This window comes from Littorina saxatilis, linkage group LG10 (assembly GCF_037325665.1).
Source record: "Littorina saxatilis isolate snail1 linkage group LG10, US_GU_Lsax_2.0, whole genome shotgun sequence".
In the NCBI taxonomy this organism is placed as follows: domain Eukaryota; kingdom Metazoa; phylum Mollusca; class Gastropoda; order Littorinimorpha; family Littorinidae; genus Littorina; species Littorina saxatilis.
The window spans coordinates 45973613-45981112 of NC_090254.1; the positions used below are offsets into that span (position 1 = coordinate 45973613).

The 7500-nt window shown below is 52.9% G+C and overlaps 2 protein-coding genes across 4 annotated transcripts in view; one reads left to right on the forward strand and one right to left on the reverse strand.

The window, feature by feature from the left end:
* Positions 1 to 7500, forward strand: part of LOC138978952 (receptor-transporting protein 3-like) — a 294059-nt gene that overhangs the window by 222142 nt on the left and 64417 nt on the right. The gene's annotated exons all lie outside the window — the stretch shown is intronic.
* LOC138978951 (uncharacterized) overlaps positions 1 to 7500 on the reverse strand; it is a 149513-nt gene that overhangs the window by 46840 nt on the left and 95173 nt on the right. For all 3 annotated transcript variants that reach the window (XR_011459865.1, XR_011459866.1, XM_070351761.1), the window contains one exon: positions 1507 to 1573. The gene's annotated coding sequence lies outside the window, so the exon portion shown is untranslated. The remainder of the gene's footprint in view (positions 1 to 1506; positions 1574 to 7500) is intronic.

Here is a 7500-nt window from a genome sequence, read left to right on the forward strand (position 1 = left end):
CACACAGGACTGACAACTACACCCAGCATTTCACGGCACAGGTAAACACGGACCCTGCACTTGTTTGTTTCTTATCAGCCGCCTGTTACTGCTGTTACTTGGCTTGTTACTGGGCCACCACACTCGGGTACAGCTGACCTACCCGCCACCCTGATAACGCACCCCCTCCTCTCTTTTTATGGGAGCCCGTTATCTGTTTAGCCGATAAGACGCAGCCATGCAGCCTAGCCGTGACCGGCTGTGACTCAAACACCCATGTACATTTCAGTCTCAGTCCAATCCACCATTTCCCGTTGGTTGTAAACAGTATAGGTACTCTGTGTATTCTATCTTTTTATTTATTTTTTATTCAGTAATATTGTCACGCGCTCAGAACTGTTGTAGCTCCCCTTCAAACCCATTTAAAACTTACACTGACCTGAATCTGAGCAAGGTCAAATCCACCATTGCCTTGCAGCTGTGTGCAGAAGTGTTTACCTGTGTATTGTTTATGTGTTTAGTAGTATTGTCAGGCGCTTACAACCAGTGTCCGATTTGCGTCATGGAAGTATCCTTCTAATCATTAATCATTCATGAAGTTCAACATGCCAATTTTTTTAAGCACCCTCATTATGTTCATTCATGTCATTTTCATCAAGTTCGACCTTTCTATTTATAACAGGATCGTTTCCCCAAAGTGCCGACACTGGAGTAAATGACATGGTAAAAGCAAGGACGTTCCAACCAACAAGCTATGATCACACCCTCAGCCTGTCATGCTACCAGACGTTCCAACCAACAAGCTATGATCACACCCTCAGCCTGTCATGCTACCAGACGTTCCAACCAACAAGCTATGATCACACCCTCAGCCTGTCATGCTACCAGACGTTCCAACCAACAAGCTATGATCACACCCTCAGCCTGTCATGCTACCAGACGTTCCAACCAACAAGCTATGATCACACCCTCAGCCGGTCATGCTACCAGACATTCCAACCAACAAGCTATGATTACACCCTCAACCTGTCATGCTACCAAACGTTCCAACCAACAAGCTATGATCACACCCTCAGCCTGTCTACCAGACGTTCCAACCAACAAGCTATGATCACACCCTCAGCCTGTCTACCAGACGTTCCAACCAACAAGCTATGATCACAATCTCAGCCTGTCTACCAGACATTCCAATCAACAAGCTATGATCACACCCTCAGCCTGTCAAACTCCCAGTCATGTGACACAGACAGCATTCAATCCCACTCCTCAGACTGTGTGCACCCACGTGACTCCTTCCTGGTATTGCCCTGCACCCCCCCCCCCCCCCCCAACACACACACCACCACACACCGTGTCACACACACCGTGTCACACACACACACCACCACACAGTGTCACACACACCGTGTCACACACACACACACATGTAGTCATGTCACAAGCCCCAAGTGATTCCTTCTTTGTTTTTATCTGCCCCCCCCCCACCACACACACTGCCCGAACACTGCAGGAAGAATGACTATTTACCTTGTGTTCAGGTTTTCACACCAACCCCTGTCAGCTTCCGGGAATCACAGAAACCAGTCAGCCGTGTCTGTAACATGATTATCACTTGGTTAGCAATACATCTCAGTTTTTGGGTCAAACATGTCCGTAACATAATTATGTAGATTATTTCGTTGTTAACATCTCAGTTTATAGGTGAAACATGTTTGTAACATAATTATATTGATTATTATTTTCGTTGTTAACTTTTCAGTTTATGGGTCAACCATGTTGATAACATAATTATATTGATTATCAGGTAATTGTTAGCTTCCAACATGAAGACTGGAGTTAATGCCAGCACGTGACTCACCAAGACATGACGTCACATCAACAACACAAGGACAACAAACCAGAACAGGTCGCGTAAGGCGAAATTACAACATTTAGTCAAGCTGTGGAACTCACAGAATGAAACTGAACGCACTGCATTTTTTCACAATGACCGTAGTCCACCGCTTGTGTAAAACGGAGTGAAACTGACAAGCCTGTTCAGCGCGGTAGTGGTTTCGCTGTGCTGCATAGCACGCTTTTCTGTACCTCTCTTCGTTTTAACTTTCTGAGCGTGTTTTTAATCCAAACATATCATATCTATGTTTTTGGAATCAGGAACCGACAAGGAATAAGATGAAATTGTTTTTAAATCGATTTCGGAAATTTAATTTTGATCATAATTTTTATATTTTTAATTTTCAGAGCTTGTTTTTAATCCAAATATAACATATTTATATCTTTTTGGAATCAGGAAATGATGTAGAATAAGATGAACGTAAATTTGGATCGTTTTATATGAAAAAAAATTATTACAATTTTCAGATTTTTAATGAACAGTCATTAATTAATTTTTAAGCCACCAAGCTGAAATGCAATACCGAAGTCCGGCCTACGTCGAAGATTGCTTTACAAAAATTTCAATCAATTTGATTGAAAAATGAGGTCGAGGGTGTCACAGTGCCGCCTCAACTTTCACAAAAAGCCGGATATGACGTCATCAAAAGTATATCGAAAAAACGAAAAAAAACGTCCGGGGATATCATTCCCAGGAACTCTCATGTCAAATTTCATAAAGATCGGTCAAGTAATTTGGTCTGAATCGCTCTACACAAACACACGCACAGACAGACACACACACACAGTGAGTTTGGAAAGGATGAGGTGTGTGTGTGTGTGGCTGTGGGGGGGGGGGGGGGGGATAAGGCATGTGTGTGCGGCTGTGGGGGGGGGGGATGAGGCATGTGTGTGTGGTTGTGGGGGAAGGATGAGGCATGTGTGTGTGCGGCTGTGGGGGGGGATGAGGCGTGTGTGTGGTTGTGGGGGGGATGAGGCGTGTGTGTGTGTGGTTGTGGGGGGGGGATGAGGCGTGTGTGTGTGTGGTTGTGGGGGGAGGATGAGGCGTGTGTGTGTGTGGCTGTGGGGGGGGATGAGGCGTGTGTGTGTGTGTGGTTGTGGGGGGAGGATGAGGCATGTGTGTGTGGCTGTGGGGGGCCGGGGGGATGAGGCGTGTGTGTGTGTGGTTGTGGGGGGGATGAGGCGTGTGTGTGTGTGGTTGTGGGGGGGGATGAGGCGTGTGTGTGTGTGTGGTTGTGGGGGGAGGATGAGGCATGTGTGTGTGGCTGTGGGGGGCCGGGGGGATGAGGCGTGTGTGTGTGTGTGGTTGTGGGGGGGGATGAGGTGTGTGTGTGTGTGGTTGTGGGGGGGGATGAGGCGTGTGTGTGTGTGGTTGTGGGGGGAGGATGAGGCGTGTGTGTGTGTGGCTGTGGGGGGCAGGGGGATGAGGCTTGTGTGTGTGTGGTTGTGGGGGGGATGAGGCGTGTGTGTGTGGTTGTGGGGGGAGGATGAGGCGTGTGTGTGTGTGGTTGTGGGGGGAGGATGAGGCGTGTGTGTGTGATTGTGGGGGAGGATGAGGCATGTGTGGTTGTGGGGGGATGAGGCGTGTGTGTGTGTGGTTGTGGGGGGGATGAGGAGTGTGTGTGTGGTTGTGGGGGGGATGAGGTGTGTGTGTGTGGTTGTGGGGGGGATGAGGCGTGTGTGTGTGGTTGTGGGGGGGATGAGGCATGTGTGTGTGTGGTTGTGGGGGGGGATGAGGTGTGTGTGTGTGTGGTTGTGGGGGGGGATGAGGCGTGTGTGTGTGTGGTTGTGGGGGGAGGATGAGGCGTGTGTGTGTGTGGCTGTGGGGGGCAGGGGGATGAGGCTTGTGTGTGTGTGGTTGTGGGGGGGATGAGGCGTGTGTGTGTGGTTGTGGGGGGAGGATGAGGCGTGTGTGTGTGTGGTTGTGGGGGGGGATGAGGTGTGTGTGTGTGTGATTGTGGGGGAGGATGAGGCATGTGTGGTTGTGGGGGGATGAGGCATGTGTGTGTGTGGTTGTGGGGGGGATGAGGAGTGTGTGTGTGGTTGTGGGGGGGATGAGGTGTGTGTGTGTGTGGTTGTGGGGGGATGAGGCGTGTGTGTGTGGTTGTGGGGGGGATGAGGCGTGTGTGTGTGTGGTTGTGGGGGGGATGAGGCGTGTGTGTGTGTGGTTGTGGGGGGGATGAGGCGTGTGTGTGTGGTTGTGGGGGGGATGAGGCGTGTGTGTGTGGTTGTGGGGGGGATGAGGCGTGTGTGTGTGTGGTTGTGGGGGGATGAGGCGTGTGTGTGTGTGTGGTTGTGGGGGGGATGAGGCGTGTGTGTGTGTGGTTGTGGGGGGGATGAGGCGTGTGTGTGTGTGGTTGTGGGGGGGATGAGGCGTGTGTGTGTGTGTGGTTGTGGGGGGGATGAGGCGTGTGTGTGTGTGGTTGTGGGGGGGATGAGGCGTGTGTGTGTGTGGTTGTGGGGGGGATGAGGCATGTGTGTGTGTGGTTGTGGGGATGAGGCGTGTGTGTGTGTGTGGGGGGGGGGAGGGGAGATGAGGCGTGTGTGTGTTTGGTTGTGGGGGGGATGTGGCATGTGTGGTTGTGGGGGGGATGAGGAGTGTGTGTGTGGTTGTGGGGGGGATGAGGTGTGTGTGTGTGGTTGTGGGGGGATGAGGCGTGTGTGTGTGGTTGTGGGGGGGATGAGGCGTGTGTGTGGTTGTGGGGGGGATGAGGCGTGTGTGTGTTTGGTTGTGGGGGGGATGAGGTGTGTGTGTGTGGTTGTGGGGGGGATGAGGCGTGTGTGTGTGGTTGTGGGGGGATGAGGTGTGTGTGTGTGTGGTTGTGGGGGGGATGAGGCGTGTGTGTGTGGTTGTGGGGGGGATGAGGCGTGTGTGTGGTTGTGGGGGGGATGAGGCGTGTGTGTGTGGTTGTGGGGGGGATGAGGCGTGTGTGTGTGTGGCTGTGGGGGGGATGAGGCGTGTGTGTGGTTGTGGGGGGGATGAGGCGTGTGTGTGGTTGTAGGGGGGATGAGGCGTGTGTGTGTGTGGTTGTGGGGGGATGAGGCGTGTGTGTGTGTGGTTGTGGGGGGAGGATGAGGCATGTGTGTGAGCGGTTGTAGGGGGGATGAGGCGTGTGTGTGTGTGGTTGTGGGGGGATGAGGCGTGTGTGTGGTTGTGGGGGGATGAGGCGTGTGTGTGTGTGGTTGTGGGGGGATGAGGCGTGTGTGTGGTTGTGGGGGGATGAGGCGTGTGTGTGTGGTTGTGGGGGGATGAGGCGTGTGTGTGTGTGGTTGTGGGGGGGATGAGGTGTGTGTGTGGTTGTGGGGGGGATGAGGCGTGTGTGTGTGGTTGTGGGGGGGATGAGGCGTGTGTGTGTGTGGTTGTGGGGGGATGAGGCGTGTGTGTGGTTGTGGGGGGGATGAGGCGTGTGTGTGTGGTTGTGGGGGGGATGAGGCGTGTGTGTGGTTGTGGGGGGATGAGGCGTGTGTGTGGTTGTGGGGGGGATGAGGCGTGTGTGTGTGGTTGTGGGGGGGATGAGGTGTGTGTGTGGTTGTGGGGGGGATGAGGCGTGTGTGTGTGGTTGTGGGGGGGATGAGGCGTGTGTGTGTGTGTGGTTGTGGGGGGATGAGGCGTGTGTGTGTGGTTGTGGGGGGATGAGGCGTGTGTGTGTGGTTGTGGGGGGATGAGGCGTGTGTGTGTGGTTGTGGGGGGGGGATGAGGCGTGTGTGTGTGTGTGTGTGGTTGTGGGGGGATGAGGCGTGTGTGGTTGTGGGGGGATGAGGCATGTGTGTGTGTGGTTGTGGGGGGATGAGGCATGTGTGTGTGGTTGTGGGGGGATGAGGCGTGTGTGTGTGGTTGTGGGGGGAGGATGAGGCGTGTGTGTGTGTGGCTGTGGGGGGATGAGGCGTGTGTGTGTGTGGTTGTGGGGGGATGAGGTGTGTGTGTGTGGTTGTGGGGGGATGAGGCATGTGTGTGTGTGGTTGTGGGGGGATGAGGCGTGTGTGTGTGGTTGTGGGGGGATGAGGCGTGTGTGTGTGTGGTTGTGGGGGGGGATGAGGCGTGTGTGTGTGGTTGTGGGGGGAGGATGAGGCGTGTGTGTGTGTGTGGTTGTGGGGGGAGGATGAGGCGTGTGTGTGTGATTGTGGGGGGGATGAGGCGTGTGTGTGTGTGGTTGTGGGGGGGATGAGGCGTGTGTGTGTGGTTGTGGGGGGGATGAGGCGTGTGTGTGTGTGGTTGTGGGGGGATGAGGCGTGTGTGTGTGTGGTTGTGGGGGGATGAGGCATGTGTGTGTGTGGTTGTGGGGGGGGATGAGGCGTGTGTGTGTGTGGGGGGGAGATGAGGCGTGTGTGTGTTTGGTTGTGGGGGGATGTGGCGTGTGTGGTTGTGGGGGGGGGGGGATGAGGCATGTGTGTGTGAGTGTGGGGGGAGGATGAGGCATGTGTGTGTGAGTGTGGGGGGAGGATGAGGCGTGTGTGTGTGGTTGTGGGGGGGATGAGGCGTGTGTGTGTGGGGGGATGAGGCGTGTGTGTGTGTGTGGAGGGGGGATGAGGCATGTGTGTGTGTGGTTGTGGGGGGATGAGGCATGTGTGTGTGGGGGGATGAGGCATGTGTGTGTGGGGGGATGAGGCGTGTGTGTGTGGGGGGATGAGGCGTGTGTGTGTGTGGTTGTGGGGGGGATGAGGTGTGTGTGTGTGGGGGGGATGAGGCGTGTGTGTGTGGGGGGGGTCTAAAAGGGGGACCATGACAGAGTTTGGCTGGTCAGTGCCCTGAGAAGAGAGTGGTCAGTGCCCTGAGAAGAGAGTGGCGCACATCAAACATCACCAATGTTTTCCTTCAGACCGACAGACAGAGCAGGTGATGGTGTGTACTGTCAAACAGGAACACTCCACAGGAAACGCATTTCTCTCTCTCTCTCTCTCTGTCTGTCTGTTTGTCTGTCTCACACACACACACACACACACACACATACACACACACACACACACACATACACACATACACATACACACACACACACATCTGGTGGGTGTGTCCAATGTAACTTAAGATTTGGCCACATACACGGCTACTTTTTGAAAATGTTAGCACCACTTTCAAAGACATTTTAGAACAAGAAGGGCAAAGCCCATACGACTCACATGCTTGACCTCGACCTTTAGGGTAACTAAACCTAGCAATGACATCATACACTAAGAACTGCTTTACACATTTTTCCTACCAAAATACATGTGACCTTGACCCAAGGTCAAGGTCATCCAAGGTCATGCAACACAAAGCTGTTAATTCAAGACATAGGAAGTACAATGGTGCTTATTGGCTCTTTCTACCATGAGATATGGTCACTTTTAGTGGTTCACTACCTTATTTTGGTCACATTTCATAAGGGTCAAAGTGACCTTGACCTTGATCACATGTGACCAAATGTGTCTCATGATGAAAGCATAACATGTGCCCCACATAATTTTTAAGTTTGAAACAGTTATCTTCCATAGTTCAGGGTCAAGGTCACTTCAAAATATGTATACAATCCAACTTTGAAGAGCTCCTGTGACCTTGACCTTGAAGCAAGGTAAACCAAACTGGTATCAAAAGATGGGGCTTACTTTGCCCTATATATCATATATAGGTGAGGTATTCAATCTCAAAAA